This window comes from Stegostoma tigrinum, chromosome 38 (genome assembly GCF_030684315.1).
Source record: "Stegostoma tigrinum isolate sSteTig4 chromosome 38, sSteTig4.hap1, whole genome shotgun sequence".
Taxonomy (NCBI): domain Eukaryota; kingdom Metazoa; phylum Chordata; class Chondrichthyes; order Orectolobiformes; family Stegostomatidae; genus Stegostoma; species Stegostoma tigrinum.
Genome location: NC_081391.1, coordinates 20,066,129 through 20,084,641, shown reverse-complemented (window position 1 = coordinate 20,084,641; position 18,513 = coordinate 20,066,129). Strand labels below are relative to the sequence as shown.

At 45.3% G+C, this 18,513-nt stretch overlaps 2 pseudogenes; both read left to right on the top strand.

Annotated features, from left to right (window-relative positions):
• Nucleotides 1-1,751: 1,751 nt before the first annotated feature.
• LOC132206516 (ferritin heavy chain A-like) lies at nt 1,752-3,924 on the top strand (annotated as a pseudogene).
• Nucleotides 3,925-7,967: 4,043 nt separating this feature from the next.
• Nucleotides 7,968-10,930, top strand: LOC132206581 (ferritin, heavy subunit-like; annotated as a pseudogene).
• Nucleotides 10,931-18,513: the final 7,583 nt, after the last annotated feature.

Genomic DNA, 18,513 nt, shown 5'->3' with positions numbered 1-18,513 from the left:
CTGAGCTTGATCGGATAAAGCTTTACATGAAACTTAACAGCAATGGGAGTGATAGGATTCCGATAGAGGCATCCTGTCTGTTTCCCCCAGTGTTGTGCTCCTGACATGTTGCTGGGCCTGCTGTGTTCATCCAGCTCCACACTTTGTTATCCTGGATTCTCCAGCATCTGCAGTTCCCATTATCTCTGTTTTCCCAGTGGGACTGGTTGATTTGCAGATTTGCTGCAGGCTATCTCGTGCAGGGTAATATCCTCAACTGCTGTGATCAGTGTCAGTGTCCCTGACCTCTTCTGGATCAGATGAGAGATGCTTCAAACCTTCAGATGTCATTTAATTCGACATCATGTACAGGGAGAAATATTCATTTACAAACTCGTCAAACCCTAAGGTGAACTGGGGAGCTCTGACCTGGAGGACTGATGCTATCAGTTTGAGAACAGTCAAAGCAACTAAAATCAATTCCAACAATGACGAGTATCCATGACATAATTAGGAAAAATGCATGCGCGTACAATAGGAAGTTACTGTTGGACATGGGTTGGGAATTGGGAAGGGGGAAGGTGGCTGACAGAATGGCTGCCAACTTTGATTGACAAAATTTGACTCTCACTCCCAGGGATCTCCACATGGGCTTCAGTTTCACATTGACAGATTGACGTAGATGAAGGACTCGAGAGATATATGTCCAAATTTCCTGACAAAACAAAGTTAAGCGACAAAGTGGATGGTGTGGATGGGACCAGAAAGTTTGCAACAAGCCATTGTTGAAATGAATGAGCAAACAGCAGCAGGCAGGCCTCAATGTGAGGAAGAGTGAGGCCATGCACTTCGGAACAAGAAAGAGAAATTAGCTAAACGGTGAAATTCGGGGAACAGAATTGGTGATCACCATAAGGTTATGGGATCCATCTGCAGAAATTGCAAGAGCTGGTGGACAGGCACAGAACTGTCTGGATTACAAAGAGATCGACATTCGGGCCATAGACATCAGGTCTGTGCTGACCTATCTACACTCAGTGCCTCCTACGGCACTGTAATTTTTTTGAGTATTCACTTGCGGGACAAGGGCAGTCATGGGTTGGGCCAGCATTTGTTGTACATTGCTAGATTCCCCTTGAGAAGGTGGGGTTCAGCTGCCTTCATGAACCGCTGCAGTCCATGTCGACCCCGATGGCCGTACAGAGGGAATTCCAGGATTTCCACCCAGAGACACTGAAGGCACGCCAACATATTTCCAAGTCGGGATGGTGAGTGGCTCGGAGGGGAGCTTGAAGTTGGTGGTGGTCTCACGTGTCTGCTGCCCTTGTCTGTCTAGATGGAAATGGTCATCTGCTTGGAAGGTGCCAGCTGAGGATCTTTGGTGAATTTGTGATGGGATTCTATGATTCCGCTTTATGGAAGAAGGTAGTTTATATGGAACTGAGAAGCAGACCAGCCAAGATCTAATTAAATACTGAAATTGGTTTGAGGGGCTGAATGGTCTCCTCCTGTTCCCATGGCCCAAACTGTTGAAACCTGCTGGTTTCCCACTGCTCCGATTGGCTCTGCTTTGTACATAGCTCCCCCCAGCACCTCTCCCTAATTAATGCCTGTATTCATGGGAGCCTGCTGATTGGAAATCCCTAATAGCCAAGCACTATTGGTGATAACTTCCTGTTGGAATGCAGATTCCCATTTACATAAATACTAGAGCTCATGGGCGGTGGGGTTAGGCTGTTGTTTGAGTTTGCTTTTTGTAATTAGGTGTGAAGATGGCTTCCCAAGTGTGTCAGAACTACCACAAGGACTGTGAGGATGCTGTCAACAAGCAGATCAACCTGGAGCTCTATTCCTCCTATGTTTACCTCTCTGTGGTGAGTGCTGTATCTTTTGGGTACTTTTTCCAAGTTATTACTAATTCACTGTATGCTGTGCAAATAGTTCTGGTGTTAGTGACCTGTTAGTTAAGATTTAATTCTAACCTCTGCCTCCTGTGCCAAATTAAATTTTGAGATACAAGTCTGTTGTCTCATTTGTGACTGTCATGTTCTTTTAAAATGGCCAAATCTGTGGGTTGGACAACAAGAATTATTCTACTCCATAGAAGCAATCTAATTCCTTACTTTAATGGTAAAACTGAATGTTGAGGCTGTATTGGGGTGAGAAACTAGCTGATCAATCTTGTTTTCACTGCCCCCAAAACTGACTAGATCTTCCTTACCTGAACTGACACTGACTCTTCATGTGGATTAGTAATGTTAGGCTGTTCAGATGGTTCTTCTGCACCCCTTCCCTGACTAGTGAGGGAAGCAAGTCTTTGTGGCATTAAGTAAAGTCAGTGGAATGCTAAGCAAAAAGTTACTGCTGTCTCTGGACTGTTAACATCTACTGTTTCTTAACATGATCCCCCAAACAAGGATGGGGTTTGCATGTGGTCAGACATGACTAGATTTCAAACTAGCTGAGGCCAATATATTTGACTAGAATTCCAAGTCTCTAACTTGAAGCCAGGTAGAGAATGAGTAACCAAGCCCTTGGCTCTTAGAATGTCTGGGTCTGCTTTAATTGAATTCTGTCCAATCCTTCCCTCCACAGGTCTCTTATTTTGACCGGGATGATGTTGCCCTGCATCACTTTGCTCAGTTCTTCAAGGAGCAGTCCCATGAGGAACGGGAACATGCTGCGAGACTGACTTGCATTCCAGAATAAACATGGAGGCCAAGTCCTCCTGCAGGACATCAAGGTTGGACTTTTAACCCCCTTTTAACTTAAAAGGGGAAAGCTTGAGGGTTTACTTTGACAGAAGCCTGTGTGTTTTAGATATCCTGCATCTTTGATTCTGCACTTATTCAAGTGCATGGGCTGAAATGTTTTTGATAGCTTTTTCATCCAATGGAGCTTGTGGAGTGATCAGAAACAATTGATTGAGATGAGCACTCCTCTGTATGACATGTACTTGACTTAAATTCATGGTTTTAGGACACCTGCTGGGTTTTTAACCAAGGTTTTCATCCACATGGTTAGGGTGGTGTTTAAGAACTTAATTGAATTCTAAAATGCTCAAATAGCAAAGGAATTTGACCCTTCATTGGGCTGTAGTGACGAGTGATTTTTCACTATCATCCTGGTGGTCTTAAACGATTTTCCATTGGAAACATCTGGGCTGGAGTCACTTAGGGGAATGCAACATGTTGTGTGGCATTCCCTTATTTGCAGCTGGGACTGACTAGGAAGTACAATAGTCTAGTAATTTACACACTGACACCAGCAATTCCCCATCTGGATGGGGGAGTGACTGACTTCAAACACCACATCAGCCTCTTAAGCTCCCAGCACTAACATCACATGTGCCTTGTGTGCTTTGATTCCGAATGTGGCAGGTTATTCCCCCTCTCTGCCACCATCAACTTTTGAATAGAACAATCTCTACGACACCTCGAACAAGTGTTTTTAGCCATAAAAGGCACAGCCTTCAGTTCTAGTACAAACGCCCATAAGCAGCTTCTGACTAACAAAACCCTTCTTCCAGAAGCCAGAGCAGGATGAGTGGGGCAATGGTCTGGAGGCAATGCAGAGAGCTCTGCAGATGGAGAAGGATGTGACCCAGAGTCTGCTGGATCTGCACAAACTCGCCTCTGGCCACATGGGCCCTCATGTGAGCACTTCACTTTTTTTTGGTCTAAAGGTGATAAGGCATTGATCCTTTAGGTTAAATGTACCTATTCACATTGCACTGAGCATTTGAAGTACAAAGATGCTTTCTGCTCAGTGAGCTATACATTTCTTTTCTTTCTCCAGCTGTGTGACTTCCTGGAGAGGCACTACTTGGATGAGCAAGTGAAGATGATCAAGAAGCTGGGAGATCACATCACCAACCTGAAGAGACTAGGAGCCCCTGACAATGGCATGGGAGAGTACCTGTTTGACAGGCTCACACTCAGCTGAGTGGGATTTTACAATCACTTGGTCCTTGCATTCTCTTTTGCTTGTACTGGAATATGAAATAAAAATCATTGAACCAAAGCTGTCTAGCTTTCTGTAATTCTGCAGCCCAAAGCCTATCCAATATCTTCCAAGGATTTTGTCCATTCCCAACAACTTGGATATGGTTTGCTGACTTTGGTCCAATTCCTTGGACCAGCTGGATAATGTCAACAGGGATGACTGTCCAAAGATACTTGGAGTCAGTGAGTGGACAAGCATTTGGCTATATATGGGGCAATTGCCCCTTGTTTGCAGCAGTACGAGCAACCAAGTTTATCTTCAGCAAAATGTTGCAGCAGTACTGATAAAATATTGAAATCATCTCTCAAAGCCAGAGGTCAAAAGCACTCTTGTGGTGTCTATTTACTTTTTGAGGAAAGCTTGACTCATCCCTTAGATGTTCAGAGGCTTCCCACATTTGAAGCATCTATTTCGGGTTTTTTTGCTCAGTACCTGACTTCCCTTACACTACATCTGGCAGGCAGCAAGTCATTTCTCTTTTAGAAAGGCTAAGACCCCCACCCTCCCTAAATTAAGGCTTTAGTGAGCCGATATAAAAAGATATCAGCTTCTACTCTGACCTTCTAATAGCAGACTTGGAGAGGATGGGGTTTGGTTTTTTTTTTCAGCTCCTGGTTAAATCTGGAGCTCGTGGGATAGATGTTTATAGAACATAGAAAATTATGGCACAGTACAGGCCCTTTGGCCCTCTGTTGTGCCGACATGTCATACCAATCTGAAGCCCATCTAACCTACACTATTCCATGTACGTCCATATGCTTGTCAAACAACGACTTAAATGTACTTAAAGTTGGCGAATCTACTTCCGTTGCAGGCAAAGCGTTCCATACCCTTACTACTCTCTGAGTAAAGAAACTACCTCTGACATCTGTCCTATATCTTTCACCCCTCAATTTAAAGCTATGCCCCCTCATGCTCGCTGTCACCATCCTAGGAAAAAGGCTCTCGCTATCCACCCTATCTAACCCTCTGATTATCTTATGTCTCAGTTAAGTCACCTCTCAACCTGCTTCTCTCTAGCGAAAACAGCCTCAAGCCCCTCAGCCTTTCCTCGTAAGACCTTCCTTCCATACCAGGCAACATCCTAGTAAATCTCCTCTGCACCCTTTCCAAAGCTTCCACATCTTTCTTATAATGCAGTGACCAGAACTGTATGCAATACTCAAAGTGCGGCCGCACCAGAGTTTTGTACAGCTGCAGCATAACCTCTTGGTTCCGGAACTCGATCCCTCTATTAATAAAAGCTAAAACACTGTATGCCTTCTTAACAACGCTGTCAACCTGGGTGGCAACTTTCAAGGATCTGTGTACATGGACACCGAGATCTCTCTGCTCATCTACACTACCAAGAATGTTACCATTAGCCCAGTACTTTGCATTCCGGTTGCTTCTACCAAAGTGCATCACCTCACGCTTGTCCGCATTAAACTCCATTTGCCACCTCTCAGCCCAGCTCTGCAGCTTACCTATCTATGTCTCTATAACCTACAACATCCTTTGTCACTATCCACAACTCCAACGACCTTAGTGTCGTCTGCAAATTTACTAACCCATCCATCTACGCCCTCATCCAGGCCGTTTATAAAAATGACAAACAGCAGTGGACCCAACACCGACCCTTGTGGTACACCACTAGTAACTGGTCTCCAGGATGAACATTTCCCATCAACCACCACCCTGTCTTCTTTCAGCAAGCCAATTTCTGATCCAAACTGCTATATCTCCCACAATTCCTTTCCTCCGCATTTTGTAAATAGCCTAATGTGGGGAACCTTATCGAAAGCATTGCTGAAAACCATATACACCACATCAACCGGTTTACTCTCATCTATGTGTTTGGTCATCTTCTCAAAGAACGCAATAAGGATTGTGAGGCACGACCTACCCTTCACAAAACCGTGCTGACTATCCCTGATCAAATTATTCTTTTCTAGATGATTATAAATCCTATCTCTTGGAACATTTTCCAACACTTTACCAACAACTGATGTCTTGGTTTGTCTCAAAGTCTGCCCTTGATCTAGTGGTAGTTAATTCATTCACATTGGTTGTCTTCATGTTTCCCGAGGAGGTGAGCCAGCTCATCCTGATGGAAGCGCAACAGCATTATCATACTGTAGAAGACGGCCCATCAGACTGTCTCATTTGCACTCGGTCTCTGAGCACTTTACCCTTTCTGTGAATCTTCTGCCTTTCCCTATAAACTGGCAAGTTGTTCCTGTTTAATTACCCAGTGCCTCTTGAACACTGCCAATAATAAACCTGCCTCTGCCACGCAGAACCAGATGGCACTAATAAAGCAAATAGACAATATTGACCAGTAGAATTTAATCTGAGGAAGAGTACTTCAGACCAAGACACACACATCAGTGTGTTCTGAAATAGTGTAGTGCGAGGAGCTAAATAGGCGCAGAGTGTGTTTGGGGATCTGCGTGCAGAAATTATTAACAACTTGTAGAGAGTAAATGAGATGTTTTTAAAATGCTAATTGCATTTTAATGTTCATTGCAAGGCAGTGGAGCTGGAATATAAATCAGTGAATCCCTACAGTGTGGAACTAGGCCATTCAGCCCACACTGATCCTCTGACGAGCATTGCACCCAGGCCCACCCCATCCTTCTAACCCCACATTTCCCCATGGCTAACCCACCTAGCCTGCTTGCTAAAGGCAACATAGCACGGCCAGTCCACCTGTTGTGCACGTCTTTAGACTGTGGGAAGAACCCAGAGCTTCTGAAGGGGACCCACACAGCCCCAGGGAGAATGCACAAACGGCCACTCGAAGATGGGATTGAACCCAGGTCTGCGGCGCTCCGGGGCAGTAGTACTAATCACCGAGCCACCAGAAAGGTTGTGCTACACTGGTGGAAAGTGTAGGGTGAACCCCACCTGGAGAACAGTATTCAGTTCTGATATATCGGCCTTGGAGCAAGTGTTTTTGAAATGATTTCATGGAGGAGAATGTCACTGGCAAGACCAAGCCCCGTCGCTCCTCTCTCACTGCCCTTGAATTAAAAGGTTTCTGACCATATCAGACGCAAGTTAGGAGTCAGTGATATTGCTGTGGGTCTGTAGTCATATACAGGCCGTGGAGTCCATTTCCTTCCCTGAAAGATATCAGTGAACCAGATTGATTTCCAAGGCAATCAATGATAGTTTTCTTCAGTTCATTCATGGGACGAGGGCATTGCTGACTAAGGTCAGCACTTATTGCCCTCGTGGTGTTAATCCGAGCCTCTCTGTGACTAGCACAGCAACAACACCATCGTCGCGCTACAGTGTGCATTCACCAGAACGATCCCAGGACTAACAGGCTTAAATTGTGAGGACAATTTGCAAAGAGTGTACTTGCATTCACTTGGGTAATGAAGATTTAGGGCTGACTACAATTGAAGTTTGGAAAATAACAATCGGGTTTGAGGAGCCAGAGGGAGAGAAATTATTTTAGCGTGACCAAGGAGTACAATGCCATCATTATGCTGTGGCCATCCAGGGCAGGTGCCAGGAATCATTTCCTCAGGAAAAGGATTCAGAACTCTGCAATCTTTTTCCCAGAAATATTGGGAACAAATAAACTGCTCAGATGTGAGACAGTTGGATGTTTGTTCGTTCATGGTGTGACAGGAACACAGGACCAATGTAGGAAGAGCGTAAGGAAGCAACAGACCAGGCTTGACACAATTGGGTGGCAGGACAGGGCAGAACATCCACCTCCTGTTCGTCAGCGACAATCACTGAATGTTCCAAATATGCCTCAGTTCCAAAGCTCTGATTGGCTCTGGGGATCTCATTCCACCCCATGCCCTTCATTGGCTCCTGCACTCATGGAGATGCCTGATTGGCTATCAGGGATTGTCAATCATCATTGGTGATGTCATTCCCTGGTTGAGTGCAGGATGTTCCAGGAGGTTAAATACAAGAGCTTGTGGCTGAGAGGCTTAGTTCTAGAGTTTTCTTGGTGCTTGTGAGCAGGAATAGTGAAGATGGCTTCCCAAGTGTGTCAGAACTACCACAAGGACTGTGAGGATGCTGTTAACAAGCAGATCAACCTGGAGCTCTAGTCCTCCTATGTTTACCTCTCCATGGTGAGCCTAGTGATTTTGAAGGTCATTTTTTTTTCCTGCCTGTCATTCCACTCTGCCCCACTGAGGTTGTCTGGGCTGGGCAATATGTCAGTCATGTTGATGCCCCATGTGTTTCAGTTAACTTTTTAAAACTATATGTTAAGTCAACAAATTAGCTTTTGAATGTTTTGCCTCTTTCTTTCAAACTCATCCACTTGAGTGATTTAAGCATTCTTGGTTGCCTTGTTAACTGATTTGCTTTATATTCTGTAACATTGGTTTTATTCTGAAGTGGTTTATGTTGGAACTAAATCCAAGATTCCTTATGTTTTCCTGTGGATGACTTTCATAATGCATAAACCTGAACAAACTTTCTTAGAATTGATTTTAAAGCTAATTGGGTGTTTCATTAGTGAAACCAACTGAGCCCTTTTCTACCTGTATCTAAATGAGCATATTCCTGTTGTGTTGGCCTTCATGCTAGGTTCATCCATGATAGTCAGAGATAATGGGAACTGCAGATGCTGGAGAATCCAAGGTGATGAAGTGTGAAGCTGGACGAACACAGCAGGCCAAGCAGCATCTTAGGTGCTCCACAGCTGACATCTTGGGCCCTGATGAAGGGTCTAGGCCTGAAACATCAGCTTTTGTGCTCCTGAGATTCTGCTTGGCCTGCTGTGTTCATCAAGCTTTGCACTTCATCATCCATGATGATTATGTTACTGAAGTCAATGGATTTTTGTCTCAACTGGCATTCAGTGACGAAGGGCTTTTGGTGACAGGGTCTCTGACCTCACTTGGGTTGAGGATAAAATTCCTGTTTCTAGCATGGGGGTTGGGGTTGTGTTCCTTCTCATGAGATCTGGGAAGTAATGGCTACTGAGGTGTTTAGTGCAAGTTGCAACACTAGCTCCCATGCCAATTCCCTCCCTTCTGAGGGGTTGTGCCACCTTTCCCCTACACTCAAATGGCAGTCACAGTTGGAGAAGACAATGCAGGATCAAAATCCAAGCTTCTCACCAAAGGTCATCAAAAACATGACCTTCACCTTGATAAATTATGATCTCTAGTTCTGAACTCTACTGCCTCAACCTGTTCTTCCCTTGTCTAGGCCATTTGTACACAATCTTATTGAAGCTGAAAAGAAGCCATACAGGCTCTGTGGCATTTCTCACCGCATGAGATCTGGAGCTTGCCTGATTCTGTTGCATTCTCCTCTTCTCCCCACAGTTCTCTTACTTTGACCGGGATGACGTTGCCCTGCATCACTTTGCTGAGTTCTTCAAGGAGCAGTCCCATGAGGAACGGGAACACGCTGAGAGACTGATGGCATTCCAGAATAAACGTGGCGGTCGAGTCCTCCTGCAGGACATCAAGGTTGGTGAAGCCGCCTACGTTACAGCTACCTGAACTAGACATGGATTTGATGCTTGAATTCAGCTGGTGTAATGCTATATGGCATACTAGTTCCTAGTTGCTGTGTCATCTCACTGTATTGCACTTCATTATTCACATGGGTGAAGCATCTCCTTTTTTGCTTCCCTCCAGAAGCCAGAGCAGGATGAGTGGGGCAATGGTCTGGAGGCAATGCAGAAAGCTCTGCAGATGGAGAAGGATGTGAACCAGAGTCTGCTGGATCTGCACAAACTAGCCTCTGGCCACACGGACCCTCATGTGAGTTCTTTTCTACCTGTTTCACCCATGTGATGGACATTTTGTTAAAATGACTGAGTGTCCTTCTATCTCCCCTACTTGGCTGTTCAGCCTTTACATCAATCTCTTTTACCTGAGAATGCTGCTTCACCTACCCTTCACTTTAATAGGCCACTCAGCCCATCAAGTTTCTTTAGCCATTCCGATCATGGTTGATCTGAATCCTCCTCATTCAAGGGGATAAGGCTGGAAAGTGAAGGATTTCTGAATTTAACGTTCTCAGCCTTTATGCTTGAATTACCTGACCCCCAACAACCCTCTGCAGCCAGGAATTCCATGGGTTCCCTCGAGCCTTCAGCTCTCACTCCATAGAAACCTGTCTTTTAGAGAGGTCTCCTTTCCATTCTGTGCTGAGTGCAGGCTTGACTGTTTCCTTAAAACAAACCATCTGTCCCGAGGGTCACATGACAGCTAAGTTGACGTCCTGAACGTTCCCTTTATCTGGACGGCGGCTAAATGATAGGTGACGGTCTTCTCTTTCATGTCCTACCCTAACACCATGGGGTCTCATCATGTCCGAGTGTACAGTCTCTCCAGACACTAGACCCTGTGTTAAAGTGAGTTTTCTTGCTGATAAGGAAAAATCTGGCTTGCTGAACTGTCAAGGGAATGTTTGCTTTGCTTTTAGCTTGGTTCTTTTTATGCTGACCCTGAACAAAACCAATTGGAAGCCCCATATGTAGAGCTGTTCAGACAGAAATGGAGAATGTGTGCTCCTCCTGCATTTTTGAAAATCACTGGGCTTGGGGCTGTGGCTTTAGGACATGAATGAATGAAAAATTGGCTTCAATCAATTCTTCCTCACCCCACCCCCTCCAAGAGCAAGTGGTCATTCCATGGATCTGAAGCTTAATTTGTGCAATTTAAAAATAGTGACTTGCCACTTAGTAAATTTCACTTCTCTTCAGCTAGAAGTGTTTGTATCACGACTTGCCTGAATCAGTTGGGGGAGGGGAAGGCACTTTCAATTCAAATTGTCGGTTCCCCTCCACACTAACCAGCTCTGCACCTGACTGTTCCAGCTGTGTGACTTCCTGGAGAGGCACTACCTGGATGAGCAAGTGAAGATGATCAAGAAGCTGGGAGATCACATCACCAACCTGAAGAGACTGGGAGCCCCTGACAATGGCATGGGAGAGTACCTGCTTGACAAGCTCACACTCAGCTGAATGGGGTTATGGAAGAAATTTATCCATTCCTGACCTAATTCTGATGACCACTTTGCCTTTTTCTGTCTGCCATTCCAAATGGAAATACAAGTCTTTGTGGAACTGGATTTTGGATCTTTGTTTTTTAAGCTAACTAAATTACCAACAGCTAACCAGGAAACTTGACTGAAAAAATCCACAATAGAAATTTCACTCACTTCAATATCTTCCTCCAAAGGTAGCATAAATTTTATGCACATGTGGAACATACATTTTTTTCATGGCAAATTTGTAAATGAGGTGTTTCCCCTTTCCTTTTTAGTGTTACATTAGCCTTCCAGGTGTGTACCACTTAGTGACATGACTTTCCTCTCTGGATGACTTTAGACACTAGGTGCTTCCTCTGTCCTCACCTGCCCTTCTTCCAACAGCAGCAAGGGTTAAGTGAACTCTTTCTAAGTTTGCAGACGGCAAGGGCTGCCCCAACCTCCCAGCTGCAGCTTGTGGATTTGTTCTGCTTTTTTGGGGACTGAGGTTTAGCAGATGAATAATAAAAGGAGGCAGAGTTGGATTCCAAGCTTTTCTGCCTTTCTTCTTCAACTCTGTACCCCACCACCTCTCCCCCCGCAACTACTACTTACTTCCTCCTACCCTTCCATGCCTCCCAATAGCTTTATATACACAGCAGCCAATCATTGTTTGGGTCACTTCTTTACCTCTTGTTTGTCTGAAGTGAAGCTCTCAGTAGGGGAACAGGGTACAGAAATTGCTGAGGAGAGGTCCTATTTGCAAACTCTTACAGCTCCAACATTGTGAAGCTCTGCTTGAATAGAAGCCCAGCAACACATACAGCATGTATGTGGAAATGGCCGGTTAGGGGACTTGCATGGGGAGTGGATCTCTTAAATCTGTGTGAGAAATTGTTTTGAAATTGGAAATTAGTAGCTGCAATAAATTATGAACACTGAGAAGAGGCAACAACTTCTAGATGCATTGTCCTTTTGCATCAGCTTTTCATTCAGTTTCCAAATGGGATAAGTGATGGAGTAGATGCCTGTCATTTCCATGAGTGATGTTGGGGAGTGGAAGACAGGAACTAATGGAGATGAGTAGAAAATTGCATAATAGTTATATGGATGAATATGAATCTTTTTGAGATCCATGCCAGATCTCCTCAAAAGGAAAACCACTTTTAGCTATCTAGCACAAGTATTTTGACGAGTTAGGCGAGAGGGCTGTTGTTCGTGTGGTCTACGTGAGCTTCCTAAAGACATGTAATGCAGTGCCACACGTTAGATTTGTGAACTATGTTCAAGCCCCTGTAATCAATGGCAGCGCAGTGACAGGGATACGGAGTTGGCTGCGTTACTGGAAACATAAGTGATGCTAATGGATGCTCTTTGGACGAGGGGGATGGTTTGTCGTGGAGTTCCACGGGTTATGGGGAGGAGCCAGGCTTTACAAAAGTAAAGTAATGACTTATGTCCTGGTATAAAGGATGCAATTTCAGAGTTTGTACATAAGAAACTTCAAGTGAGGACCATGGTGCAGAACCTCAAAAGGGCACCGATATCAGTGAAATCGGCAAGCAAGTGGCAGATGAAGTTCAAAACAGAAAAAATGGTGGGAAAAGCATGTAGAGACAATACAAAATAAAAGGTGCATTTCTAAAGAGGGTGCAGGAGTGAGTGAACTGCATGGTGTATTTGCATTACAGCATTGAAGGTGGAAGGACCATCTCCAACACATCCCTCACCTTCCTGGACTTTCTGTCTCCATCGCAGGCAACCACCTACAAACCGATGTCCATTTCGAGCCCACCAACTCCCACAGCTACCTGTGATACGCCTCCTCCAACCCACCTTCCTGCAAAAACTCCATGCCCTATTCCCAATTCCTTTGCCTCTCCCCCATCTGCTCCAAGAAGAGGCATTCCACTCCTGCACATCCCAGATGTCCTCGTTCTTACAGGACCGCCACTTCCCCCTTTGCAGTGGGCGAGAATGTCCTCAATCGTGTCTCCCGCATTTCCCACAACTCATCCCTCACACACTACCCTCGCAATAACTTCCCCAAGAGGATCCCCCTAGTCCTCACATACCACCCCACTAGCCTCTGGATATAATGCATCGTCCTCCGACACTTCTGCCATCTACAATCCATCTCCACCACCAAAGACATTTTTCTATCCCACCATTGTCTGCTTTCGGAGAGACCATTCTCTCCGCGATATCCTTGTTCGCTCCACACTCCCATCCACACCCAGCACTTTCTGCTACAACCGCAGGAAGTGCTACACCTGCCCCCACACCTCCTCCCTCACCCCCATCCCAGGCCCCAAGATGACTTTCCACATCAAACAGATGTTCACCTGCACATCCGCCAATGTGGTACACTACATCTGCTGTACACGGCGTGGCTTCCTCTACATTGGGGAAACACAGCGGAGGCTTGGGGACCGCTTTGCAGAACACCGACGCTCAGTTTGCAGTAAACAACTGCACCTCCCAGTCGTGCACCATTTCAACTCTCCCCGCCGTTCCTGTGACAACATGTCCATCCTGGTCCTCCTGCAGTGCCATAATGATGCCACCCATAGGTTGCAGGAACAGCAACTCATATTCCACTTGGGAACTCTGCAGCCCAATGGTATCAATGTGGCTTTCACCAGCTTCAAAATCTCCGCTCCTCCCACTGCATCCCAAAACCAGCCCAGCACATCCCAGCCTCCTTAACCTGTTCTTCCTCTCACCTAGACCCTCCTCCCACCTCAAGCCACACCTCCATTTCCTACCTACTAACCTCACCTGGCCCCTTTGACCTGTCCATCCTCCCCGGACTGACCTATCCCCTCCCTACCTCCCCACCCATACTCTCCTCTCCACCTACCTTCTCCTCCATCCATCTTCGGTCCGCCTACCCCTCTCCCTATTTATTTCAGAATTCTTCCCCCATCCCCCTTTGCTGATGAAGGGTCTAGGCCCAAAACGTCAGCTTTTGTGCTCCTAAGATGCTGCTTGACCTGCTGTGTTCATCCAGCTCCACACTTTGTTTTCTCGGATTCTCCAGCATCTGCAGTTCCCATTATCTCTGAGGACTGTTCAAGCGAATGGTTAATAAAGCTCGCAGTGCCCTGAGCTTTATTAGTAGGGGCAAGTGTACAAGAGCAAGGTGATTATGCTGAACCTGCTTAAGTTTGACCCCAACAGGAATACTGTGTCTCGATCTGCACATCACACTGAAGGAAAGAGTGGACGTACTGGAGACAGTGCAGAAGAGGCTTCCTGGAATGGCTCCAGGAATGAGGAATTTCAGGTGTGAGGATATATTGGAGAAGCTGGGACTTTTCTCTCTGGAAAGCAAACGGCTCAAATTCGGATCCAGAAAGAACAAACAGGGGCACGATGTTCCCATTTGTGAAAGGGTCAGGAGCAAGAAGGCACAGGTTTAAAATTGGCAAAAGAAGCTGAAGTGATCTGCGAAAATAAAAACCTTCCAACACAGCGAGTGGATAGGGTGTGAAATGTATAGTCCGAGAGTGTGTTGGAGGCAGGTTCAATTCACGCATTCAAAAGGGAATAGGACTGATATCTGAAAGGGAATAACATGGAGATTACAGGGACAGTGCAGGAGAATGGCAAGAGGTGAAACGCTCAGCGAGTTGGTGGTGGATACGATGGGCCGAATGGTCACCATCAGCACCGTAATAACCGTGTGGCAGTGGGCAGATATGAAAGCCGAATTAAAAAGGCCAGAACGTGCTCAGTTTCCCCCCAAGCCGGCTGGACAACAAAACAGCATGGGTTGTAATACAACAGCATAGAAGTGGCATCAGAGCACATTTGGAGCGCTGTGCTGAGCTCTGACAGGGTTATTTGAGGGACCTTAGCACAGATTCACCAGCATTTTCTCAGCCCCAAGCTGGTTACGTTATGAATACAGTTTACATCAACTAGCCTTGTCCTTGCAAGAGTGTGGAAGACTCGAGAACGAATATTATCCAGGTACTTTGGATTATTAATGGATCTAATCGTGCCGTTAGACAATGTACTGTTTCCTGTGGCGAAGTAATCCTGGAAAAGGGGGAATAATCTTCAGATCAAAGCTATGGTAATCAGTGATGATGCTTAATCTCAAACATTACAGTATCACTCCCAAAATTCTGCAAGCCCCTTGGACATTTCGAAACTGATTTGTTGAGCTGTGCTAGTTCGCAATATGATGCGATGCAGAACCCAGGCAAAGATATTAAATGAAGACTCAGACTCGCACCGATCCAGTTGAATTAGGGGACAGGTTTGAGAGGCTAAGTGCTCTCGTTATCACAGAATAATAATCTCAACCTGACTGTTGCCCAAATCTCTGATTGACTCTGGGTCTCAGCACATTGCCCCACTCTCCTCCTCCTCTGTTCATTGGTGACTGGGTTCTTGCAGATTCCTGATTGGCTGTCAGAGATTGTCAATCATTGTTAGTGATGTCATTCCCTGGTTGGTGCAGGATGGTCTCTGGAGTATAAATACAAGAGCTTGTTGGAGGGAGACTCAGTTCTAGAGTTGTCCAAGTGATTGTGAGCAGCAATAGTGAAGATGCCCTCCCAAGTGTGGCAGAACCATCACAAGGCCTGTGAGGATGTTGTTAACAAGCAGATCACCCTGGTGCTTTCTTTCTCCCATGTTTACCTCTCCATGGTGACAGTGGTGTTTTCTGGATTTATTTCAGATTTCAAGCTGTGGCCTCAATGTATTGTGGGTGTAGGGTCTCTCTGCATCATTCAATTCATATTTTAGAATCTTCTGTGGCCTTTCCCTGACCTTGAGAAGTGAATAATCTTTTAATGGTTTGATCCTGATGTATGACCTGGGATGTCTGTCTGTGTTTTTCTGTACAATGTAATTGGATTTATTCTATTGAATAGTGTTAATCTGTCTAGAGATAATATGTCTGACCTCTAGAGCGTATGCGACCCTGGACCTCCATCCCAGAGGGAGGAACACTATCACAATCCTGAGTTCTATTTGCTGTCAATACTTCACTAATAAACTTTGCTAGTTCACTCCAGAGCTGAGAATCCTGTTCTGTGTTGGAAGGTTTCCTTGCTGAAGCTGAGCCATTTTCCCTACCCATATGGCCTTTTGGAATGATGAGGTTTTATTTTAATACTTAATATTTTGTGTCAAGTATGAAATATTCAAGACCCAACTTGTAGGAAGATGATCCCTCCCTTCCCTCCTGCTTCACAAGGCAAGAAACTACACCTCAATCTATTATGGTGTGGTTTTTGTTGTGATTTACAAGGGAGGCTTTCCCTTCCAGAACCTGCAGGCCTGACTGAAGAAGCATTTCAGGTAGAGAAGGATCTTTAACAACAAACCCCAATGGGTTTCCCTGTTTACAATCCTTTCACTTTTGACTGGGAAGATGTTGTCCTGTGTCACTTTGAGTTCTCATGGCACTGTTCCTCGAAGGAATGGGAACAGCTGAGAAACTGATGGCATTCCAGAATGTGGGTGCATGCTCCTCTTGTAGGACATCAAGATTGGGTTTAATGAAATGTCATTTTGTCCTGAAGAAGGCTTTTTAAGCCCTGAATATTATAGCATTTTAATGCTTTGGATATAATCTCTTAGCTGTTGTACACTCTCCTAATGAGATGGAGGTCTTGTTGCTTTTTTCACTGGTTTCTTGCATTTTAAGTGATGTGTCTTGTCTCTTACCATCCACCCCCACGCTGCCGCTTCAGAAGACTGACCATGGCAATGATCTGGAGGCAAGGCAGGGAGCTCTGCAGAAGGAGAAGGATGTGAACCAGAGTTTGCTGGATCTGCACAATCTCTCCTCTGGCCACACAGACCCTCATGTGAGTTCCTCACTTTCTCTCCAATAAGCTTCCTTGCCTTTCACTGCTAAATTCAGCATGTAGGGCTGATGACCTTTCGAACAACAAACTACCAGGATGACTTTCAAATTCCAGGAAAGGTGAATGTTTCCAACCTGAAAGTGATCTGTTTGTGTACTCTTGTGGGGAGGGGGAATACAATTGTCTCATAACTGCCTCCTGCAGACTGTTAAATCTACAACAGTCCAAACGCATCACCAGAGTGCCCCTCTCCCTCAACATGGTATTGATTTGTTAAATCTGAATTGAGGGTCACTTCCAAATGTCTTCAGTGGATTCCACTAACTTGTCTTGTCTTCCAGCTGTGACTTCCTGGAGAGGCACTACTTGGATGAGCAAGTGAAGATGATCAAGAAGCTGGGAGATCACATCACCAACCTGAAGAGACTGGGAGCCCCTCAGAAGGGCAAAGGAGAGTATCTGTTTGACAGGCTCAGCCTGAGCTGAATGAGGATTCAACAACTCCATTTGTTGTACACTGGTGTTCTAGTGAATGACTTTTTTTTTGCACACTCTGCACAAAATGAAAACATTGCCCATGTATCTGACTACACTTATTTGGCTGCTTATTACCTGATTATTAAATCGCTTTGGCTTTTTGCTCTCTGCATTGAATCAATGCTTGCCCTGGCAATTTTTGTTCAGTTTCTGAATCCAAAGTCAAAAGATTTTTTTAAATGAGTCATTGTTGTGGAAATCAAACTGTTAAGCTTTTGGCTTTTAAGCAGTGCTCACAGTGACAGTTCTGTAAGAGCAGTCTCCAGTCAATAGCTTCACCAAAATTGCTCCATTCTAACTGTTAGCCACTTAACTGGTGCCCTGTCCCTAGCAATGCTCCAACTTTCCTAAAAGCTGGGATCAAACACAATACAAACGGCTAGAGTCAGGGGGGCAGGTGGCACTCTGCATGTGTTGATACACCAATTAATGGTTGAGTCTGGTGACTCCTCAACTGAAGTCTATCCACAGGTGCTGCCAGACCTCAGTTTTGCTAGTAACCTTCACTTAACTTGGTGAGCAGAAACCAAGCATTAAAAAAATACTTTGTTAATAAAAAAGGAACAGCAATAGCATCTGGCACGTGCATTGCATTTTTTTGGCATGCTTCTTTGAACAAGCAAGACACCACTGTTCTAGTTTCCCAAGCTAAGGAATTGGATTTTCTAACAAGTCTCCACTGTAGGAGACTGAGTGAGGAATCTGCTCTCTCCTGTAACAGTGTCTCCTATCCTCAATGCCCACCTTGTAGCTTGTGGGACAAACGTGGCATAGTTCCTGTTCTCGCTCCAGCAATCAACTGCTGGGGACAGCTGGTGCAATTAAAGCTACATTTGCAGACATGGAGATCCAATAGACTCTGGTTCACCTTCTTCTCTCTCTGCAGAGTTCCCTGCATTGCATCCAGGCTTCGGGCAGGGGGTGGAGGGAGGGGGGAAGAGAGGAGATCGAAAGGACGGGGAAAGAGTGGAAGAGAAAAGAGACACTTCACTTAATTTGCTGAAAGGCCAACTCTCAGCAGTCCTACGTTTTTCTAACCCTTTCAGGGAAGGAAAGCAGTTGGCTGACAGCTGACTCACCACCCACACAGCAATGTAGCTGGCTATTTACTGTCAATCTATGAGTAAGGAAGAGGTACGGGATAGTGACAGTGTAGCAGCAGAAGAGGGACTGTTCCACATAACTGACAGAAGCAGGCATAGCCCCT